This window comes from Nipponia nippon, unplaced genomic scaffold (assembly GCF_047370975.1).
Source record: "Nipponia nippon isolate SJK-2023a ecotype South Korea unplaced genomic scaffold, ASM4737097v1 scaffold_6, whole genome shotgun sequence".
In the NCBI taxonomy this organism is placed as follows: Eukaryota; Metazoa; Chordata; class Aves; order Pelecaniformes; family Threskiornithidae; genus Nipponia; species Nipponia nippon.
Genome location: NW_028262380.1, coordinates 64,092,382 through 64,116,230, shown reverse-complemented (window position 1 = coordinate 64,116,230; position 23,849 = coordinate 64,092,382). Strand labels below are relative to the sequence as shown.

Here is a 23,849-nt window from a genome sequence, read left to right as displayed (position 1 = left end):
GATACAGGCCAGGATGCCATTGGCCCTCTTGGCCACCTGGGCACACAGCTGGCTCATGTTCAGGCGGCTGTCCACCAACACCCCCAGGTCCTTTTCTACCAGGCAGCTCTCCAGCCACTCCTCCCCCAGCCTGTAGCGTTGCATGGGGTTGTTGTGACCCAGGTGCAGGACCTGGCACTGAGCCTTGTTGAATCTCACGCAGTTGGCCCCGGCCCAACAATCCAGCCTGTCCAGGTCCCTCTGCGGGGCCTTCCTATATCTCACAATGGACCTCTGATCCCCATCTAGGGATGAAAGGAGCAATGAGGCTATGAATCAGTAAGGTACGTGACACTGTATTCACATTAGAGCTCTCTATTCAAGGTACATGACAGGAAACTGAACAGTCCCCTGACTTGTCACACACACAGTAGTCCATCATGTGGCACCTCCAAGATTCAGAAGAAAAGGCTAAACTTTTTTTCCAAGAAGAAAGTACAAAAAGGATAGGAATGTTCCTGCAGCTCAAAAATCAAACTGTTGAGTGAAAAAATGTTATCACAGCTACCATACTCTTTTTCCCCCAAGAGCCATGTTGTATGGAGATTTGTTGGATTTTATGGCATTAGAAAATAAGTATGACCTAACTTAAATTATCTTCATAACTGAGTGGTATCACAGGCCCCAGAGACTCAATTTTGGTTTTGTCTGTACCCAGACAATCCCACTAGCCTGAGTAAGACACTGCGGCTATAAAGCACAGGAGGGTATTCAGCTCCTTAACGATGTATGTCATAGTGCCACAATGGTGAGCGAAGTTACCAAAGCTAACTTGTCCTCAGAAGTCTAAGCTCATGGGACAACACCATCTTGAAGCCCAGCTGTGTGTTTTGAGCAGCATCACCTCCTACAAAACATCTGTTACAAACTACAAATGCTTCTACACAGACCCTTCCTTCTCCCTCCAGCAAGGCTGTCAGTGCACAGTCCAGTAGCACAGACTTGCCCTTGCCAGAGGAGGCATAAGCAGCTCTGTATTTTCAAAGCAGAAAACTAAGCATCCTTGTCTCAAGGTAAGAATGACTTGGAAGGGAGAGCTAAATGGCAAGTGAAAGCTTTTAATGAAATCCGAGGCAAAAAAAAGCAAAAATTTTCTGACTAGTCATTTGAGAAATAATTAGCTCCTCATGCCACATTTCCATATCTATCAACACATCCCCATTGATTTGTCTACAATTTAGCAGTCCAGCAGCACTATCAGACAATTGGTCTGCAAGCGAAATCAGATCTATTCCCTGTCATACCAACCTGTCCACAGCAACACCTCAGTGGCAACGGCCTGTTTTTCACACCCTCAGAAAAGAAACTGGAACACTGCAAAGACATGTCCCTCTTAAATCTCTCAGTAGCACTGCTTGTATCCCATTATTTTAGTTTTTCCCCAACCACTGTAGCAGTGTGACCTCTTCTTTGTTGTTTCATTGTCCTGGGTTCATTCAGTGTTTGCTCTAACAGCACAGACTAGAAATTATTTCCTTTACTGGGTATTTCCACAAGGTATTGTACAGTAATTTATCATGACTTACTGGACACCTAAGTAAGGTGCAAAATACTTACTGCATAGTCATATATAGACTAACAATAACTAGTATGTCCTTTTGGCTAAGATACCATTTTCTAGTAGTCCCTATGAAAGCAAGAAATGGTAAAACTCACGTTTCACAGCCTTCTTGTTCATGCTGGGAGATGAAGATCTCCGAAGCAGTGTCCCAGGAGTGACACCATCAAATAACATGCAAATGTCTGAAGGGAGTCCCAGCATTTAGGATTTTATTTCTAATGCTAGCAGAGGATCACCCCGATGCCGAACTCGGGTTCTGCACTTTTCCAGTTGCCAAGGAAAGGTATCAGGAGCTGCATGAGCCTGCATTGTACGGCAGTGCTGTACAATGGCTTAATCTCGTTACGTGATAAGTAGTCTTGACGCTGAATGTGCCAGGTGGTGCATGCTCAACCAGCTGTTTTAGTCCTTTCCTGGTGTCAGCCAAGAGCACTGCAAGCTTTGTGAGCCCAGGCTGACAGCAGGAGCACAAGAGGTACACGTGGAAATTCAGCACATATTAAACAGGAGAGGACTCAACAGTCAACTGCAAGATACTTTTAAGTACTGTGCATAAGAAACTGTGCCAAGCTCCCCATTTTACAGAGTTCATCACAGCTGCCTCCTGTTCCTTCCCAGAAGCTTCCCTCTCCCCTTACGCCTGGCAGGAGGCAGCATTGGAAGGGACTAACGTGGCTGCTCCCATACAAAGACCCACAGACCACTGCAAAGGGCAGAGTCAACAACCGTTTCTAAATGTGGTAAAGCCTACCAGTAACAGCTGACCAAATCAGGAGTCGAATCATCATGGCAAGTGACCAGAATTGTTTGTAACATCAATGTTAAAACCTAGCAAATTCTTCAAAATCAGTAAAGTTACCAGAAATTCATTAATAGTTGGGTCATTACAGGACAGAATCATCACAGTGAAAATGATATGGGTTCTACTGTGATTTGCTGTCCATTAAATTTTTGCCCTTGCACATATTATAATACATGTAAAATATTCTTATGGTCAGGGACTACACTATTTTACAACTGTCCACGCATGACAAACAGGCAGGACAGGAAAGGACCTCACGATTCATTAAGCCCAGCTTTTGAAGCCCCATGGGAGTCAGCAACACAGTTACTTTCAGATAGTAAAAAAGCACCATCAAAACATCTATTTTAATATTTCTCCTCACCCCCAACCCATCAGTCCCAAGGCTACCCAGGAACTCCTTACCCCGTTAGAAATATTTTTTTCATCCCAGCACGCTCATGGACAGTTTATACCAATTTACTCCTGCATTATCACCCAAAATAGTTCTGCTCCCTCCCTGATCTTTACCCACCTGATATATTTATGTGCAGTCTCACTTAGTCTCACTAAGGCTGCTCTCTCATTTTCACTAGAATACATAAAGCCAGGTCTGATTTTCTCTTAAGCAAGAGGACTGAAACAAGGCTGGTTAAGTCTAGGCAGCAGACATCACACACATACCAGGTTACATGGAAAACTAAACAACCCAAAAGCACCAGGTCTCTTTTGCTTATGGACAGATACATATTGTTTTTCATAAGTTTTCATTACTCAAAAACACTACTTACAACTTGCCTTCTTATAGCTTCTTGCCGCTTACTTAGTTATGTCCCTCGAGAGAAAAACCCAAGGTAAGAAAGCCTGCTGGCATCAAGACATAGATCTCTATTTATACAAATCTATGTTTTTCTAAATATGATTTCTTATACATTTCTGGAAGATGAAGTTAACTGACTCCAGTTTGAGCCCTGTACTCTCCTAGGAGGAGAAGGGGTTTCAGCATCATGCATCAATGTTAATAATGTTTTACATTCCAATTAATTTATTGACTTTTGAAGAATTTTTACTTGAACTGAATTTAAAATGGCACCTTCAAGACTTCCCTCTGCCATATAATGGAATTGTATTTGCTTTTTTTAAAACAGTGAATAAACCAGTCTTACAGTGGGTGCTGCACGATACATATGAACAAAATTAGTCCCCGGTCTTGAAACCATTTATTGATTTGGGGGGTAGGGAGGGGTTGCTACTATGCTTTCATTCTGAAACTTCATTTTTAGCCACACTGCAGAACTCTGTCAGAACAAGCTTTTTGACCTGGACTTTTCCTAGTCATTCCTAAACTCAGCAACTTTTACATTGAAGTTACTGAGATCAAAACAATTTGAGTTCCAGCAATGCTATTAAGATCCCCAATTACTACAGTCAGATTCTGACTCCCAAAGCCCATTTGCAAAGCTGACATTTTAGGGCACGTCCTTTTAGCTCTACTGAATACAGAGCCTAAGCAGGCTTTGTACTTGCAAACATAAAGTAAGAATTCACAGCCTTTTTAAAACGAGGTACATCACCATCTCCAAACTAAAAGGCACCGCAAGTTTTCTCTTTCTTCAGGCAGGCCCTTTAACATTTCTCCCTCAGTTTGCTTGCGTCTTTGGAGAAATTAAAAAAAGAAGAAAAAAGAAACATCTGTGGGAACAGCTGCACAAATATTGCAACTGCCAGAGATAAGATTTCTTTCTAGCATCCAGGATTTCTTGTTTTGTGTTTTGCAAGACCACTTAGAAGTGGATAACCACAGTGACTATCCATGCATCTGACACGCAATTTTGATCTCAATCATGGGTAAGAGGTAAGCTCAACACAAGCCCACCATAGAGACACACAAACACACACACAGAGAAAACAACCACAAACCCAAACCCTAGAAGGAAGTGTCTAGAGGCTCCACCATATAAAAGCTTATACAGCAAATAGGCAGCTTGCTCTGACTTCTCGTAGACAATCAAAATACTACGGTAGGTAGTTTATAATTATAAGCAGATGTACAGCACTGCTTTTTCCTTCATTGTTATCTCACCTTTAACAACAACACTAAGACCCCAAATTACTCAGAACACTTTCCAAGACAATACTTTGATAATTAGGCAATGATATCATTAAATAAATATATCTCCAGAAGTCTGTCTTCATCTCCTAGATACATGTCTGCGTTCACACACTTGTCTTCGAATTGCAGCAATCCGTTATGCTCCAACAGGAAGCAGTAAGAATGAGTTTTATCATACTCTGTGCTACATATTGATAACTGCAACTCTTATTTCCGAGTCCAAGCCCAAGTAGGTAAGGATTAGCACTCCATTACAGTAATAATCATCTAAATTAAAGTAGCCGGTTCTAAATACACATGGCCATGGTGGCAACAAGATCTTGGAGCTATTGTAGAATGCAGAGTTCCTCCAGGTTTAGGGATTTACTGAAACTTTTTTCCCCCAAAATACTGAAAGAATTATCAACCATTTTGGCTGTGGGGGGCAGTCACCACATCCAGCTGATCCACAGAGTAGGAGCTGAAGAATGAGAAGCAAAGCTAATTGTCTGCAGCCTCTGCATCATTTTTCTTTCTCAAGCAACTCAAGAGGGGCCTTAAGCATATTTTAAGTCACCCTTGACTATGGTGCTCTCCCATTTGCTAAACAGTCATTTAGCACACAGATTGTCAGAGCATGGTAGCACTTCAGCTTCTTCTTTTTCCACCTCTACAGTGACGGCCGTCAAGCAGGGTCTGTAGAGAAAGATTCCCTACTTGAGTAAGCTCCAGCATGCTTCAGGGGGTCTGCTCTACTTGAATTCACGTGATCCACTCTTGTGATTCATTTTCTAAATACCTTGTAAGATTGTGCCCATACATCCCCACAGCACTATTTGGAAACAAGGTTGTGATCGTTAAAAATCAAAAGCACAAAAATTCATCACAACTTGCTTTGCAACACCAGCTCTTATCCTTCCTTATGTCCACACATTTCTAACTGAAGAAGGCAAGCCGTCACATATAGCAATGGTCTGTTGTGGTCATTCAGCTTCTTTCCATCAAGCCACAAACAGAATATCAGATGGGTTTTTTTTCCCCTACATAAGCAACATCCAAACAAAAGAGGGTCAAAACTGAACAAATGGATGGCTACAATGGGCTGGAAAGAGTCCACCCAGCCTAGCATCCCATCTCCAACTGTGACTAAAGTAAAACCTCAGGGACAAGCAGGATAAGTAAAACAAGCATGCAACAATACTTGTGGCTAGGTACCCCTTAAAACTGGGTTTTTCCCTTTACTAACCACAAGTTACTGGCAAGTACTCATGCATCTTCATTACACCTTATTTACATCTTGTGCACAGTACTACCTTCTTTCATTTTTGAGCCTGCCACCGTCACTCCTGCATACACCCTGGGATTCCTGTACTGGAAAATAAGGGAAGAATTGGCCTCTGCTCATCCTTTCCCTGTCATTTGTTAATGCAGTTTTCTCAGTCATCTCATCTCCAGGCTGAAAGGTTCCTTCCTGCTTCACTGTTTCTTGGACAGAAGCTGTGCTGTGTCCTTGACCATTCTTGTTGCCATTTTTAAAACCTTTTCCAGCTTAAGCTGCAAACTACTAGCACTTTTGGGCAGCAAGGGATTCCCCTGGTGTCACATCTATCCTTCTTTGCATTTTTCTTCTCACAACAGAGGATGTGGTAGCTGGGGGAGGTTAAAGAAACAGCTCGAAAGGCAGCTTATGGAAAATCCAGGACGCTGCCACTGGCGCTGAGGTCGGGTCATTTGGGTGAGGATTAACTGGAAGGCTACTTTCTGTGCCTACTGAAGGAGCACTATACCTCCTTGCAAAACAGGGAAATAGCTCAAAATACAGAAATGGCCAACACATTTTGGCCCAGACTACACTAAGCCAGGAAAAAGCATGTTTGGTTCTCCCAATTAGTGACATCTAGAGGGATCTTACTGCCTCCCAGATACAGGCAAACTGCCGGGTTTTTGCACTTTACTTTTTATAACACTTCATGATTGTTCAATTTGGCAGGCCAAGAACACCAGTCCCATTAAAATTTAAGCTGCTCTAAAAGCAAAGGCAGATGTGGGAAAAGGACGACAGGAACACACCAGTTACTTTTTGGAAGTAACAGACATGAAAAATGTCTTCGCTAAAGAGCTACTAATCATAATTGCTATTATACAAAATTGCGCATAAGTAAATATAGGAAAACAAAAGGTATTTCATGACAAGAAAGTATATAAACGTTGCCAAGGTATTCAACATGTGTTGCTGAAGTTTGTCTCATTGAGCCATAGAGCATGAAAGCCCCTCCAAACTAACCAGTACAACAGTAAACAACAGAAGTTTGTTAAAGTTAAAAGCACTGTGCTTGTGTGATCCTTCAAGGCCTCCGGCTTGGTGGAGCATGACATTTTCATTAGGAAAGCCCAATGAAACAAGAGCTGAGCCAAGCAGACAAAACTAATTCAAACAGTTAAGTCAAAAACCATGACTGTAAACAAAAAAGCACCATACTGCAGGTGGTTTCTAGTCTCAGGGGAGCTATCTTATTGAGCAGTTTGGTCAATGAGTTGGAGGCAAAAAGAAAAAAAAAAAATAAGATGATGACTGAAAACCTGTGCAGGTGACAAGTACCAAAGAAGCTGTTAATTACAAAGAGGAAAGGCGACTGACAGACAGCCGTCTGTGTAGCAGCCTGCATGTTCTTGCTCAACAGACGCACAGTTGTGAAGAACTGACAGTACCTGAGAGCATCCTCCTGAAGGAAAAACCGAGGTCCCTGTTCAACACAACAGCCCCATCTCTAGTGTCATCACAAGACTATTTAACAAGGAAAATGAAAGTATAAAGATCGTTGTGTCTCTGGATTTCGCAGGACTGCACCCTAAGTACTACCTCCAGTGCTGGTATTCAAACATCTAGAAGCATTTTGGAAAACTGGAAACCATTTTAAGAAGGTTGGAATAATTAAAGAACAAGAGAACGTAATGAAGGACCTCTATTTTCCACTTTTACAAAAAGAAGGTAAAGAATAAGATAGTAACTCTAGAGGGAGCAGAAATTTGGACAGAGAAAGCTATTGAACATACAAAGAGCTAATAAGAACCAGAGCTAACAAAGCTGGTAGTTAAAGACAGTCAAGTAAAACAAGCAGTAAAGCACATAATTTAAGACCGATGATAATTACACCAAGTGAACATACTGCAGAGCATTGAGAGTCTATCAAGTGACTTTCTGTTAGCAAAGCAGGATATTTTTCAAAAATAAATGATCTAGCTTATAACGGGACCTAATCAAGGACCCTTATGGTTCATTTTGGATTCGTAACCTATTAAATACAAAATAAATTTACAGCTTCGCTCTAGTCCTTACCATCCGCACTTTGATCACCCAAATATAACTGGCAAAATGGTGAAGTAGAAGGAAAGAGTCAGGAAATGTACAAGAAGCTGCAGAATAGGAAGAAGTTGCTTAGCATGCAGCTCCTCACACCAAGATCAGCCACCTACAGACTGGCTACCACAGGGGGGTACCTATTGAAAGCGAAGATGACAAAACCATAAGGCTTGGGATGCATCAGATGCAGGCTGTCCTACTGAGGTTGAGATACTGCAGGGACCAAAGCAAGCTGCTTCCTAACACCATCCAGCTGCTTCTAGGAGCTCACGCACAGTGCCGTGTCAAAGCAGCTTCTCCTAGCTCCCACAGTACCGCTGCCACCAAAGGCTGTGTTGCCCTCCCCGCTCCTATAAGGCTGGGATTTCATTTTGACTACATCTCTGCAGATGAAGAGTCTTTATCTGTCTCAACACAGGGCTTGCTGATGTCTGCTATGCTGCTGAAGCTAAAGTACACCCATCTTTGGGCTGTCTGGTATTTTCATAGCCTTTTGAGTGCTACAGAACTGAGCCACCTTTTCTCCCCCAATTAAAAAAAAGCAACCTAATCAAGATTTTCTAAATAAATGCAGGCAACAACTATAAAAAACAATTCTAACTTGAAATCCTTGCTTTTAGCATAATAATAGAAACTAACGTAGACCAAAATTTACCACTACCACTTTCTGCAGTCTTACATGTAGGAAGAGAATCTAAGTTGGAAATTTGGCCTCTGTTGTCTTTTTAAGTTGCTATTCCTCCCAAGACTGGCAGTGGAGTAACAACTTTCATAAAAAGCTGTGTCTTTCCTTATCGTCCAACAATATCAGCCACTTGTGTTACCTGGAGTCCTCAACATTACAGAAAGCCAAGTTCCAGACTGTGAAGAACAAAAACCTATACCAGATATTCTCCTTCAGTGTTTTTCTTGGTTTAGAATGCCAAGAGAAGACAACCTTTTCTTTTTCTTCCTGGCTGTTTAACATGCAGTTTATTCACCCGCAAGACAGTCTACAAACACACGCGCCACCCCAATATGATAAAGTGTAGCACTCTGTTCCAGGAGGTTATTTCAAAAAAAACCATGTCGAGCATTCCCTCTGCCCAATATAGATAAAGCCAGTAAGTAATAGCTCCAGGAATAAAGCATAGTTCCAAAGGCCATCAGGTCACAATAAACACCAACAGCCTGCAGAGAAGACAGCTAAAAGTAATAGAATGCAAATCACTTCAAACTACCCACTGTGAATTCAACTCCCTTTTTTTTTTCCACCTGGTGTGATTAAAAAAATCAGATATTGAATCAAGCAGCAAGAGATTAAAAAGTCCTGAGAGATGCCTGTGTGCTGTAGCTGCACATGGAGCTCACAGGGGTTTTCTATTCTAGTTACTTCTGAAGACATGACCTTATCAGTTTAAACTATTACTTGTGAGGCAATTTCCTTTAAGAGATCTTCATTTCTAGCTTTCTAAACTCCATCTTCAGAAAATTGAACCTAGCTATAGGACCACTAATAAAAGCGATCTTCACACACCAGCCTGCAAACACAGAAGAGGCACATGTGTTAAAGGAATAACCCACAGCCTCCCTCTCACTTGCGCCCAGAAGCACATTGCCATACAGTGAGAAGTTGTGCCTTCCCCACAGAATCATGTTGTTAGCCGAATTTTCTACGTGACTTTACATTTTTTACTCACTGTGGGGCCTCTTTTTTTCTTTTTTAGCAGGCACACTATTTATTCCAAACTAAATCTATCTAATTTCATTAAGAATGAAAGCCAAGTAAAGAACAAGAGAAGAAAAAAGCAGCTGGGAGACAGGACAACAATCAAAGAAGAGGCAAATAACTTTAGACACCATGCACAAAGAAATACGAGTTCTAAGCACATTTATTTTTAACGCAAGTCACTGTATCATGTACTAGAAGATGCCTTTTGCAATAACAAAACCTGCCACAACATGAAAATTTCATGGGACTGGAAACAAGCACTTGACTCTCAGTCGTTCCTTCTCTACCTCTGCTTGCAACTCTGCATGCCTTCTGTGAGTATCAGATGCCACTTAAATGAGTTTTAGCTAGGACAACATGCTTTGCCCCTTGTATTGATAAATCCCCCTCCCTTAATTCTTACCTCATGCGGAATCCTTTTCCCCTGAACGTACAGAAGTTATTGTCACCTTCCAGGTACAGAACTACTCTGCAACAGAAAAACTTAACCTAACAGTATCTTAATACCTGCTGATCTAATAAGAGTTATCACCCTCTCTCAGCAACCGTGCTACTTAACGCAGACAAACAGAATTCAGATTAGACAAATTCAGAATTAGACAAATCGAGAATTCTGAATTAGATTCAGAATTAGACAAATTCAGTGTTATGAAGTCACTGTGCTACACAGGGAATTAATTTGGTTTCTTATTTCTACCTATACGGGACAAGGGTACCTATCTAAAAAAACCCTGCTATTCATTTCCAGTGATCTGTTGTAAAAATGCTTCTAACATCATCAAACATGGATTATTTACTACTCTCCACTCTGCTGAAAGAAGAAAACCCCCAAACTGACAACATACACGCATGTTACTGTGAAGAAAGACAGAGATAAATATTCCATACAAGCCCAATGGAGGAAAAAGTGCGAAGACAATTACTCCCTGACATTAAAAAGAAATCCACTCAGTAGCTCTAAAAATCCACTGAAGATTCCCTAACTCTTCTGCGATTGTGAATCGAAGCCCTTATTGTAACGTCTGTCCCAGCGAGGACCTTGTGTCTGAAAGCCTGCTCCAGATATTTGTGTAGAAGGAGGAAGATTTTAAGGCAACCATCACAAATCCAAAGATGAACATTAACATGGAGACTGCAGAAAGCACAAAGGGCTTTTACTTATATTTAAGCCAACAAGTGCTCAGATGACATATAGTCTGCTTGTACCCCTGAAACCAACACAAAGGACTCCTGTCAAGAAGTTATTTAACATTGTTAAGAAATAACAGCACACGACAACACTTAAAGATGCCAGCGCACACAGGCACACAGACACACACCCCCCGGCAGCCAAGAACAGCCGTAACACAGACAGCTGCTGCCACTGCCTCCTGGTCTGCAGCAAGTATTTGTCCTGCAGAGACCCGTCGGTTTTGTCACCGAGATGAAAGTCCCATCAGTGCTACCTACCCTGGTTTTAGCTGCAGCGTCCACCCAGTCCAGCGAGAGCGCCAAACCTGCCCCGCACCAGGACTCCTACCGTCCACAAGCAGGATCAATATTCTCACCCATAAACGCGGTGGCTTCTCAAGACAAAATCGGAAACAGTGACAGCCTGTTTCAGCTTGACTGCACCCAGAAGTTTCTTTCCCTTTCCCCTCTCCCAGCCGCTCCGACGATCCGTGGGCAGACGGGGCCACCCCCACCGCCCGGGAGCTCCGCGCTCCCACCGTCCGTCCTCGGGAAATCCCAGCGCCGCCCGAGGAGCAGCGCAAGAAGTTAGAAAGAGTGGCTCTGTGTGTATGGATGTGTAAATATACCGTGCGAGAGGCTGGAGCGGCCTCCGAGGGCCAGCCCTCAGCCGCAGCCCCGGGTTTCAGATTTCACTGGCAGCTGGCAGCGCCGGAGCCCGCCAGCGGCAGTGCTGCTGCGCCGGGGAGGAACCCGGCTCCCTTCCCAGACGTCTCTGGAAATCCCGGCGACGCGGCACCCGCCGCCCCGACAGCGCCTGCGGACCCTCCGTTAGCTCTTGCCGCTGTCGGTGCCAGGGCGCCGGGTCCACGCTCTCGCAGGGGTACGACACAACCGGCGCCACGCACCGGGATTTCTCGCAGCGCTACCGTGCGCGTCTGCCGGGGGCCGTACCCAGGCAGCAGCAGCCTGAGCGTGCCCCCGGGACAAGGGGCTCCTCTCCTGCTGCACACGTAGGAGACGGCCACCAGCTGACACACAGACACCCTGTGGCCCTACGCAGATTTTTGCCGCCCCCTCTCCCCTTTTCTATTTTTGTCTGTCACGCTTTTTTCTCAACACACTCTAAGTGGCCTTGACTCACCTGCTTTCAGCAGCCTGCATCTCTGCAGCTCAGTACGACGGTCTGCCGTCGTACTAAGGAGGACTAAGGAGTGGACCTGACAGAGGTCTCCATGGGACCTGTACAGGGAGGGCTGCATGCCTTCTCCGCAGGCCTAGCTCTGACTCAGTTGCACAGCAGAAATCAGAATGGGAATTATGATGGAAACTGCAGTTGTAATTGGGTTTCAGGAGCTGCCGCTCCCTTGATGAATGGCATGACTGTCGTCTGCTCCCGGGTGACTCAGGGAGCGTGAGGCTGCACTCTTCCCCATACGCAGAGAGGGCAATGAATGATGTGTAACCTACATCCCCCCTCCCACCACCTCAGTCCCGCACACCAGACCCCACAGTACTGGTTTCAGGTGGAAACACAACCTCTCTTGGAAAATCCTAATTGCTCTGTGTTACTAGTCTCTTCTTTCAGATCCCCATCAGGAGACAAAAAGCAGTTTCTATGCCACAATGAGATCACAAGAAAAAATTACTCCTAATAATAGTTGGAAACAGCACAACATTACACTTTCAAGCCCAAGCAGGGTACTGCACACTGTACACACCACCAACAAAACCCTGCCCATTTTCAGCTACGCATACCAGGCACATGGTGTTCCTCTAATGACTGGAGCTGGCAAATCTGTAGAAGCTGGAAAAGTGTTTTACATGACCCAGAATCTCAGCATCTGATGAGTGTGCAGCTTGCACAGACCTAGACACACTCCCACCAACTTCCCTCCCATGACCCATTTCTCACAGTTCTGCATTTGCTGGTTGCAGCTCCACCTAATATGACAGCACTAAAAAATCCTGAGTACTACAAGAATTAGTTGAAGCCTTTTCAAAGCAATCAGTTCTCTAACAAATTCTTCAGATCTATGAAGTTTTTCAATAGATGAGGTCCGAAGAACATTTACATACTGTAACATATGACACATTATAGTTTGCAACAGTGATAATGGGATACCACTGCACTGGAGCAGCTTCTACTTTTAACAGGAAAAAAAAAAAAATCATTCAGCTGCCTGGTTACCCATACTGAATCAAACCTCTGAACTCTGCCTCTCACTAATGCTGCAAGAAGGGTTGAGACCAGCAGCAGTTAGCTCAGATACCAGTGCATGAATGAAGGGGAATACCCAAGATGCTTTCCTCACATTCCCAGCTTGTTGTGAGATAGCCAGCCAGAAGAGAGAACTAAGCAAGCCGCTCAGCAGAAGGGCTGGTCCCTGCTCCTGTCCCTGGAAAAGAAGTCCATAGAGATAAAACAAGAAGGAGGCAGACCAAAGCCTGCCTGCCTCTGCCAAATTCAGAGATGAGGCAAACGGAGGTCCTCAGCATTAGGGACAGCATGCTGCACCCCACTAAAATGCAGCTTGTCCCAACAACCACACCAGTTTGAAGAAACCACCGAGTCTTGCTGGCACTATGCCTGTGTAATTTTTTTTTTTTTTTTCAAAGAGTAAATAGGGTATACAGATACATGGCTGCACAGGAAGAGAAAGTAAACATGCACAAACTTTAAATGGTGAGGAGGAGGACAGAATTAAACACGCACACAGCAGGATACCTGTGCTGGCCTTTGGTTCGGTTAGCTGCCAAATGCAGGCTCACAGGGAAAACAGCCAGAATGACATTCTAGAAAAAACATTTTTTTAATGGGCTGGAAAGGCTTCCACTATCAAGGACCATGCGTGCTCTGATGAAGTGCCTGTACATACGGGAGCCTCAGTTTATGCATCACAGTAATCAACATTATATAAAAACTTAACTCGGGCACTTTTGTAACTTTTGTCTCCGCAGCTCTGCGCCTTTATTTGAACAACAGCCATACTAACACACAAGACCTCTTGTTTAAATTATAGGAAATTACTGTTCTGTTACTGTACTGTTCTGTTAAGAGAGAAGTAACCCCAGGGAAATTTCCAGCTACCAAAGAGAAAGGAGAGCGGCACAATGTACTTCCCAAGGCGCAGAGACGCACAGGAAGCGAGCTGCAGGGCAGGCTGGAACAGCTGGCTGCAGCAGTGGGTACATGCAGACCGCCGGGTCCTGCGCCAGACCTGCTCGCGCACTGCAGAAAGCTCACAGCCTTGTGCCTGCAACGCAGGTGCTTTCAAAAACTGAGCTGCAAAGCCACTCACATCCTTCAAGGACTGCACATTTGAAGTCTGGCTATTAATACATAATTACAACAATAACAGTGAGGAGACCCTTTGTAGTCAGATTTCCTTCCTTACTTCACTTATTGGTGGCCCTTTGCTACTGTTCTTTCTCTCTGCATCGGTTATGGTTTGCTAGCTGATACCCTTCTAAAGCTGAGTTTCAGACTGTAAAACAATTCATATTTGCAGCTTTATGGGCTCATTTGTAAGATGCATTGAAATCCTTCAGCCTGAGTTGTCTTTTCTACATGTACATCATCAATATCCAGTCATTCATTAGCTACAGTAGGGAAAGGCCAGTAGCAGTGGGTCTATAACTGGAAACAGTTTATCCAACTTCATGCAATACACAATTAAGGCTAAGAAAAGCCTGGTTTGGTGCTGGTAGGTACCCACCTAGTTTTCCATGCCAAGACCGCTCCTGTCTAACTCCTTGGATAACAAACCTAAGCAGACTGAGACACTTCAAAGACTTGACCTTTGCATGGCAGGGAATTAATATTTTGAATCTTTCTCTCTGGAAGAAAAACACATGGTTTTTTTCCAAAACATCTAATGGGACAAACCAGAAACACTTTCCCAAGCAATCAAACAAACGGCAAGGGTCACTTAGTTGGGGGTCACAGAGTACCTTAGTAAAGTTCTCTCTTCCTTGCTCATCTTATGTAGAAATAAATCTGTAATTACTACCACCACTGAACTACTTGCAGTCCACTACTAAGCATCTTGACCTTAGGGCCTTTTATACCAGTGGAAGTGGTAAATTGACTTTGTTGCTCTGTGCAGAGCCTCACCTTCTCACCTGTTCACTTGCAGAAGTCATAACAGGTTATTTGTTTTAAATCTACTGCTAAAGTTAACTGTGTGGCTCTTAACACCTGAAGATATGTGCTGAAGAGTTCTGACCCACAGGAACCCAAACAGCAAAAAAAGAATTTCATTCAGTAAGTCAGACTTACTTTGCAGGCATTTTCTGAACTAGCAAGAGTGGGTTTGCACAGCTTATGGACTTCACAGAGTACATATAGGAGACTTGCTCTTCCTCTATGTGTTCGTGTATGTATATACACGCACAGTCTTTGGAACAGGGCTTCTCTGCAGGCATCACTGCAGTCTGGTGAGCAAAGCGGGCAAATGTATAAGCAAGCAGGAAAAACCACCACTTTTTTCAATCTAACTAAACCCAGAAGGCATCCGCTGCCCCTGCAGTTTCTGTTGGCTAATACCGATGGAGAAGGCGGTACTGAATTCACTATACATTTTAGGAAATATCTTCTCATCCTATTCTCACTAGTTACGTTCAGTTTCATGGAAATCAGTTCACCTTATCCTTAACTCACTTACAGGTGAAATCTGTCTTATCTCCCCAGTGCCTGGAATATTTTGGAAGACATAGGATTTTTAAACACTACTGTTTTAACTTTCGTTGGATATTTTTGAGTACTGGCTCATTGCTGTTTCCTTCATTCATCCAATATTACAGCTGTCAATAAGGAAAGAACTGGAATTTAATATAGCAGGTTTCAGCAAAATTTAAGGCCACAAGGTAGAAAACACAACCACAGCTCACCAAATAAATATTCTTCTGTATCCTTAGTCCCCAGCAAGAAAAGGACAAGCCACACTCAGAATTCATCGATGACACCTTGAAAAGTAGCTTAAATATTTACTGTTTCTATAGGGACAGATTCTGCAAGATGTTTCACAAATGAGTAAAGCTACTTACACTAATAGCCCTACAGCACAGACATGCAAGTGCTCAGAGACAGGGCCAAAACCTGGCACATCTGAAAATGGATTGAAAAGTGTAAGATCTTCCCTACACATGCAAGAAACTTCTACTCATGGTCATCAGGAATGTTTGGATAATTTGTGCATCTTCAAATCTATCAAAATCTGGCTGTCCAGCTCGGAATCCCTTTATCTCAAAGAACCCACGGGTATCCAGCTACTTTCACATCCACTTCCCTCGACTGCAGCAAGATATTCCTCACCAGTTTGTAGATTTTCTGCTTTCCCTGCCTTACAACTTCTTCCATCCCTGAGCTTGGCAACTGAACGTCACATGCAACTTTGAGTTGCATGCAGCAACATAATTCCTAACTATATGTTCTGTTTTCCAGTCTAGATAACTGGGACTAATGTAGGACTCTCAAGATGTGCATGTCATACATCAAGTCACATGGGAGAACCATAATATTCAATTTAAAGAAAAAGGTTTTACATCACTTCCCTCTTCCTTTCTGTGCAAGTGAACAGAATAACCTAGTGTTTAGGTTGGATGTCAGTATTCAGCAGAGAATTTCTCCTCCTCTTATAAGAGCCCAAACAATTTTATCTGGTCTACTTCCTTCAAGTCCAGATTGTTGAGTCTAGAGTTGTACTAAAAACATTACGAAAAACAAAACGAGGTTATCCTGGACACACAGAAGGAAGCTGATTCAACTGTGTTGTGACTGAGGAGAAGATGGTCACCCATGTAATATATGCTTCAAATTATACTAATTCCTTAGAACAGAAAAAGCATCAGATGACACAGAATAGAGCTTCAATAGATACAGTGATGATTTATAGTGTGACAGATCAATGCAGAAATGTAGAAACAAGACAACCAAGATCAGGTAAAAGCTTTAAAACCAATGTTTTTCTTTAAGTGCTCAGTAATGACAGTATTTGGCTCTTTCACAAGGCTGCTGTCAGGATCTCAGATTATCATAGAATCGTCAAGGTTGGAAAAGACCCTTAAGGTCATCAAGTCCAACCATCAACCTAGCACTGCCAAGTCCATCTATACCATGTCTTCAAGCACCGTATCTATCCGTTCTTTAAATACCTCCAGGGATGGAGACTCAACCACTTCCCTGGGCAGCCTGGTCCAATGCCTGACTACCCTTTGAGTGAAGAAGATTTTCCTAACAGCCAACCTAAACCTCCCCTGGCGTAGCTTCAGGCCGTTTCCTCTCATTCTATCACTCATTACTAGGGAGAAGAGACCAACCCCCCCCTTACTACAACCTCCTTTCAGGTAGTTGTAGAGAGCAAGGAGGTCTCCCCTCAGCCTCCTCTTCTCCAGGCTAAACAACCCCAGCTCCCTCAGCCACTCCTCATAAGACTTGTGCTCCAGACCCTTCCCCAGCTTCGTTGCCCTTCTCTGGACACGCTCCAGCACCTCCATGTCCTTCTTGTAGGGAGGGGCCCAAAACTGAACACAGTACTCGAGGAGCGGCCTCACCAGTGCCGAGTACAGGGGCACTATCACCTCCCTGGTCCTGATGGCCACACTATTCCTGATACAAGCCAGGATGCCATTGGCCCTCTTGGCCACCTGGGCACACAGCTGGCTCATGTTCAGGCGGCTGTCCACCAACACCCCCAGGTCCTTTTCTACCAGGCAGCTCTCCAGCCACTCCTCCCCCAGCCTGTAGCGTTGCATGGGGTTGTTGTGACCCAGGTGCAGGACCCAGCACTTAGCCTTGCTGAACCTCATACGGCTGGCCCCGGCCCATTGATCCAGCCTGTCCAGGTCCCTCTGTGCCTTCCTACCCTCTGGCAGATCAACACTTCCACCCAACTTGGTGTCATCTGCAAACTTACTGAGGGTGCACTCAATTCCCGCATCCAGATCATCAATGAAGATATTGAACAGGACTGGCCCCAGTACTGAGCCCTGGGGAACACCACTCGTGACCGACCGCCAACTGGATTTAACTCCATTCACCACCACTCTCTGGGCTCGGCCGTCCAGCCAGTTTTTAACCCAGTGTAGAGTGCACCCTGCACCCATCCAAGCCATGTGCAGCCAGCTTCTCCAGGAGAATGCTGTGGGAGACAGTGTCAAAGGCCTTACTAAAGTCCAAGTAGACAACATCCACAGCCTTCCCTCATCCACTAAGTGGGTCGCCTTGTCATAGAAGGAGACCAGGTTACTGAAACAGGATCTCCCTTTCATAAACCCATGCTGGCTGGGCCTGATCCCTCGGTTTTCCCGCACTTGCTGCATAATGGCACTCAAGATGATCTGATCCATAACCTTCCCTGGCACCAAGGTCAGGCTGACAGGCCTGTAGTTCTCGGCATCCTCCTTCCGACCCTTCTTGTAGAGGGGCGTCATGTTTGCTAGCTTATATCTGATTTTATACCACTTGGCTTTGATTTCCTAAACATCTTCCAATATTGCTCCAAGATTACTTTGGAATTAGCCCTTACTAGCATAAACATACTGTTCTTTACCAGTCATAAAGCAAATTTCATTTGGACTCACAGGACAGGCAGAAGGTAACTGACCTTGCATCTTTGGTCAGAAGCACAGAACACAAGCATATGTATCCCTACAAGGGATGGCAGCAGGTAGGAAGGAATAAAAAGAAAAATCCCTTTTTTAATGTAGCCATTCCAACCATGAATGTTGATTTACTATTATAAGTCAAAGCTCCAACCAGCAAATTCTGGATCCTGTTTGCCCAGGACAGTTTGGAACAGAACATTTTACTTCTGTTCCTTTCTATATAGAGAGTAAAACCTTCAAATATACAGATAACATAGGTTTTCTTCCCAATTTGACAATGGACATTTCGCAGAGTCCTTGGTGTCATGCAAAAACAATGTGTTTTTTTTTTTTTAAATATATTAAAAAAACCAAAGAACAGGATCTTCCTAGAAGCTGAAATTCACATGGAAAAAAGCTTTTTAGCCTGTCCCTCTTGGGAACACTGACATTGCAAAAAAAAAGATTTCTTCCCCTTAAAAATTAACATCTACACTTATATTCTGCAATACATTACATAAAACTCCTCAGTTGTCCATTTAGCAGCTGCAGCAGCCTAGCTGAAATTAGCAAAACCAAAAATATTATGTGTCAGGATTTATTTTGGTGATACACTTAGAATGTACATACACAAGAATGCAAGCAGAACTTAATAGTATAGTTATGCATAGTCTCACTTCCTTCTCATAGATGCAGACTCTGAGCAACTCCACTTTCATAAGCAACGTACCAGCTTAAGCAGTAGAAAAAAAACAAGCGATAAGAGCTCAGAGGATCTCGCCACTGGCCAAGTAATCTTCTCGGGTCACTAGGAAGTGAATGTTCATCAACAGTAAACAGGAGCTCCAGTTTACATTGCCTCTCAATAGGCTGGATGGGAAAACAGAAACATCCACACCCTAAAGCAGCAGTAAATTTACGAGGAAAAAACAGCACCCCACAGTGAACCTGATTGCAGGAACAAATGCATCAGATGTGATGAGTTTAAAGACAGTTAAGTCAACAGGTAAAGAATTTAGAAAACCCTCAATAATGAAATTATGTGTCACTGTATTTCACAATCCCCATGACTTCTACTGAGCTCTCTGCACACCCTGTCCAGAAGGCACTCATTCACCTAACTGTCAAGGCTCATCTCCAAGTAGAAATATGAAAACACCACAGAGAACATCTTCCTGGGGTGATCTTGTACTCCTTCTTATGCTTTCTTCTAACAAAAAGCTTTTACAGCCAGTGTGCAGGTACAGTTATTGCACAAGGCACAATTTGGTCCATTTAAAAATCCCCAGGTCCAAATCTATCACAGCAATGAGTTCTGCTGACATCAGCAGCAAAACATCTCCCTCTGAGTGAGTTGCTGTTATATTACATCAGTAAAGAAAAAGCAGAGAGGGGTAGGAAGTCAGTGTCTCAAACAGCTTTCATTAGGAAATGTCTGTATTTTTTAATTGAGAAAACGAACACAACCGTTGCATTGTATTTTACCCTGGTGGCACATGAAAAGGAGGAATCTAACAGAATCACTGTTTAACATCAACACAGATTCCCCAAGGGCAGTCCTGACCTGTTGGACTGCAGCTCTGAAGAGTGACAAGCCTCATCATATGAACTACTTCATTTAAGATGCAAAGGGAAACAGAGGTAAGACAAACATTATGAGATCACAACAAAAAACAAGAGAGCAAAAACTAAACACAATTGTTACACAATTTGTTCAGAAAACACTCTCCTGCATGAGACAACAGGCTTAGTCACCAGGGACAAATGAGAAATTTGGGGTTTGAAGACTTACATAAGGTAGTAAAAAAGCCATGTATAGCATTTCTTGGTCAGCTTTCATTGGTGAGCAAAAGTAAGCATGTGTGATGGAAATAAACTACTCTGTTCCATATTACTGAAGGATTATTTTAAAGAATGCAACAAAGGGACCGCTAAAATGCCTTGAATTCATCCAATAAAGTTACTGTGTCAAGACTGTTACTATCAGGACTTGCACAATGCCTTACAAACTGAGCATACCATTGCCCAGATCATGCAAATCTCATCTTTTCACAGACATTCTTCCAGGTGCAAGAATCCTTTCTAGTCTTATCTCATGACATCATCAGGATAGCAATTGTCACAGGTTAGGTGCCGTGAATATATAACACTTACATGAAATCTGGACCTACTATCACCAACACATTGTGTGCCAGCGGAACCTCAGTCATTTCCAAAGAGCTTTGGTAAAACCACAGATGATCTGCTTGCAGGACATTGCCTGCAAAATTTATACTGCAATAATTCAAGTGTATTCCTGGAATATCCATCACCACTTCCTTCAAGGACAGATGCACATAGGCTACATCGGGGCTGATTAACATCCACAACTAACATCTTACTACTTCAACAAATATTTCCAGATATAATTTCCTACCCCTCTGAATAGCTTACCGGCAGTGTGCCATTGACTAATATATCAAAGTGTATTAATACTACTGATTTGCATCTACCGTGGACAATATTTGTTCATTTGTTCATCCTTCTAGGAGACTCACTGGCTTTTCGTTAATGTTATGAATGCATTCTTATTACCCGAGCACTGAAAATGCTTTTATTAAGGCTGTTGTTGCTTTCTTTCATTTTTCTTTTTTTTGATTTTATTTTATTGGTGATGTCACTAAATGCTTGGGCTTCTTTCAACCGTGTATTAAGGCATATCTCTGCAGTTAGTCTACTTAGACACCCAGGTCAAAAAAGGTTAATAACTGTTCAGTGCCTCACCAACGTTATGGATCACTTGGACTTGGTTATCTACTGCTGCCCTTCCACTGTGATCCTGAGTAGATGAAACTGAAATAAAAGTTCAAACTGTTAAAGCTCAGATGCCTTTTGCTAGTGGAGTGTTTGCTTTCTGACAAGTCTCACTAACAGTTCTTGCTGCACTTCAGCTTTAATGCTTGATATGTTATTTCTCAGTACTGTAAATCAGGTCTTACGGTGTCCATTATATGATGCAAATTTAACCTAGCAGAGTGAAGCCAAAAAAGAAAATCAGAAAAGATGAGATGCAATCCCACTCATATTTGCTGATTGCTAATCCCGACGACTTTCATCACATCTTCATTGTAAGCTTGGTTACATCTTGAGTACTAAGAACCTGAGCACTCAAAGCTTCGGCAGCGTTTGCCATTCTCCATCATGCATTTCATATGAACTGCAGATAAGGAAAGCCTGAGTGCTACTTCGGTCCAGCAGTGGTGCAGTACAGCTATCTTGACCTAACACCTAACCATCTGCCTAACTCCGAGAGAAAACCTTCTCGTGTTTGGACACTATGAAGGCAGACAGTTAAGTAATATGATATCCATCACTTCCCAAACTCATTAGCATAGCCTCTTTCTACAAGACTTTCTCTGGTTATGTTTGCCCTGCTATGTTTCCCCCTTTTTCTCTGAAAACAGCATTCAGAAAGACATCAAGAACAACTAGTGAAATCACATGGATTTAAAGAAGACAGGTTGCATGCAGTCCTCGCTATCGCTCTGCAGTAAGTCAGCTATGACCTCTTAAAGCATGACCAGAGACTTTGGAGATAAGCACAAACTATTTGCTTCACTGTAGCACAGAGCTGAGAGCTAGAACAAATACAGCTACAGCTCCCTGCTTCATCTGGAGAGCCAATTGAGTTTTTAAGCACTAACTGACAGCTGCTTAACATTTACTCTGCTCCACTATTTGCTTTGGGAGCTTTCAGGATTTCCCAATTAAGCTCTTCAAATTCCAACAGGGGATTCAAGTGACAGATAGTCTAGCAACAGATTCAATATTAAAAGAAAACACAGCCGTCCAAAGTCCTTTCTCTTCCCTTCTTTTGGATGCATCCTGAGGCGTGACTGGCAGACGATCCTCCGTCTCAAGCAGTGGCACTTACTTCAAAATACTAGAGAGCTCTTGAGCCATTTAATTTTAACAGTACAGCAAAATAAGTCTTTTATCTTCATAGTCCAAAAGCCCCATTTGCCACTCTGCATACTTCCTTTTGATCAAACATAAACAGGAACCTCTTTCTGCTATCCCATACATGAATGCCACTCTAGCATCTATCCATTCTTCTCCCACATACAAGCTGTTTTCAAGGCCATTCGACTGACTCAGAGTACTTCCTCTATGTATTTTATGCCTTCCAGGTGCTTAATAAAAAGGTTTCAACAGAAAAAACTTCAACTAGCTCTTGGGTTTCTCTCTTGCAATGTCATTGTCATCTGTTCTTCCTCCTCTTAGAGCTCTCTATGGATACTCCCCTCTTCATCAAGACCATTTACCCAAGAAAAACCCTGCCCACAAGAACAGGATTTTTACATCTGAATATTTTAAAGCATCTATATAATGCTTGCCACAGAGGTCTACCTTAAGCCCCTGTCACAGTTTCCCCAACATTATGCAAAACAGATGCAGTGAGTGGAGGTGATGCCATGAGCAGAGGCTGCATGGGATCAGATATTCAAATGAAGCAACATAATGGGATACCCAATCATGGCAATAAAGGCTGCTGCACTCATCTCCACATGCCTCATTTAGTTTTATGAGTATTTTCTAGAACCTAATGTACACCTGATGACCTATGTACTCAGAAAGTTTTTAATTCCAGAGATTTTATCAAGGTGTCATGGCAAATGACCTCCTCCTCTAGGCAAGCAGCCACATAAATGAAAAGGGTTACTTCTTGCAACAATGAGAGAATTAAGGCTATTACTTCAAGAAGAAAAAAATGCTTCCCTTCCTTAAGTACTCAGAGTAATGCTTTCAAGTCACCACAGCAAAACGGTGGGGATTACTACTTTATGCAGTATAATCCAGGATGGATGACATACAGACCTGTCACTTTTCGACCCCACTATTTCATCAAGCAATTTAACCAGAGCTGGTGAAATTTGTATTAAATACATATATAAGGGACCTGGCATACAGGTTGTGTTGTGTTGTTTTTTTTTTTTAAAGTTAACCTCATTTTCGTGGTACATACTGCAAGCACAGAGTTGCGACTCTGTTGCCCCTCCCAGGAAAGCTATGCATGGGAATCAACAGTCACTGCTCCCCCACTTCTTCAGGGCTGTGGAAGAAGCCTCCTGTGACAGACATCCAGATCCAAAAATGGAGAAACTAAGTCTGGACCTGGTATTTCCAGAATTAAGAACCTCACCAGCTGCTCCCAGGAAGGACTTGGTCATGCAGTTTTCCTCATCATAAGTGAAGCTGCCATCTTTCATCCTTTGTAGATAGGAGGATTTCTAAGTCAGTACACAATTCCAGCATTCAGACAAATGCTGAAGAACAAGGGAGGCTGACAGAGGCTACCAGTGATTCAGACCTACCTCACACTGTGCATCACTGTGTGTATCAGGTATTGGGGAAGAGAAGCTAGTGAATAAAAAATAATAAATCCCAACAGCTAACAAGTGAGACTAAATAACGTCAAACTTCAAATTCGGAATAATATTTACCTTTATGGGTAACTATCAATGGGATAACTTTCGAACAGTTGTGCTTGACTCTCCATTACTGGAG

General features: G+C 43.1%; 1 protein-coding gene across 3 annotated transcripts in view; it reads right to left on the bottom strand.

The window, feature by feature from the left end:
• Window positions 1–23,849, bottom strand: part of ARHGAP24 (Rho GTPase activating protein 24) — a 261,312-nt gene that overhangs the window by 218,224 nt on the left and 19,239 nt on the right. For 2 of the 3 annotated variants that reach the window (XR_015699608.1, XM_009473142.2), the window contains exon 1: window positions 10,995–11,308. The exons of the other annotated variant lie outside the window; for it this stretch is intronic. The gene's annotated coding sequence lies outside the window, so the exon portion shown is untranslated. Of the gene's footprint in view, window positions 1–10,994; window positions 11,309–23,849 lie in introns of those variants that run through there. 3 annotated transcript variants of the gene reach the window in all.